Raw genomic sequence first — 849 nt, forward strand, 5'->3', positions numbered from 1 at the left:
TGAAATGTAGGAATTGCCTATAACTTTTTTTTGCTGTATTCACAATGATTTAAAAAATGATGTACGTGTACTACTCTTAGCAACCTTAAGTGCTGACGACAACTTATTTTTGGAAACTGTTTATTCCAAAGAGAGAATATGTTATTCTTCCAGTCTACAGATCACCTGATGATGCATTTTAAGGATGTGAAACTGGTCATTACCTTTCAATAAAGAACTTCAACATCCTAAGCAGAAGACATTTTGTTCAACATGCAGAATTTCAGCTGTGGTTGCCCTCATTTTAAAGTTCTATTTTGGTTTTGAGAGTTTATCACACTGGTGCAGAAGGCTTGTTTGAGACATATCCACTCTTTCTGAGAACATGCTCTGAACTACCTGAAACCAATTAACTTACAAGACCATTGACACTGAAGATTCCATGCCATCATAACTTTCATTGCCCATTTTGCCCCTGTACTTGTTATATTCTTAACTTTGACACTGTACTCTTGTTGCTCTGTTTCCTATATCGGATTATACCACCCAGTAATGAATTAAGCCACTAATTGAGACTTATTATAATGAAGAAAAATTTTGCAGATGGATATCATGTAGTACATTCCCAGTGCAGAAGCATAAAACGGTTCTGTATACTTTTATAATTTACTAATCTTCAGTACATTCCACAAACCAACTAACTATTAAAATTTATCATCTGTTTAAAATAAAAGAAACTAACCTGGCTGTTTTTGAAAGCATTACTTAGATTCTGTGCCTGTGTGTGACCAATAAGTAACCACGTAACATCTCTATGTGGGATTGAGTAAAAGTATGTGCTTTTATATTTTAAATATTTCTTAGGTGCTC

Source organism: Schistocerca serialis, chromosome 9, assembly GCF_023864345.2.
Source record: "Schistocerca serialis cubense isolate TAMUIC-IGC-003099 chromosome 9, iqSchSeri2.2, whole genome shotgun sequence".
Taxonomy (NCBI): Eukaryota; Metazoa; Arthropoda; class Insecta; order Orthoptera; family Acrididae; genus Schistocerca; species Schistocerca serialis.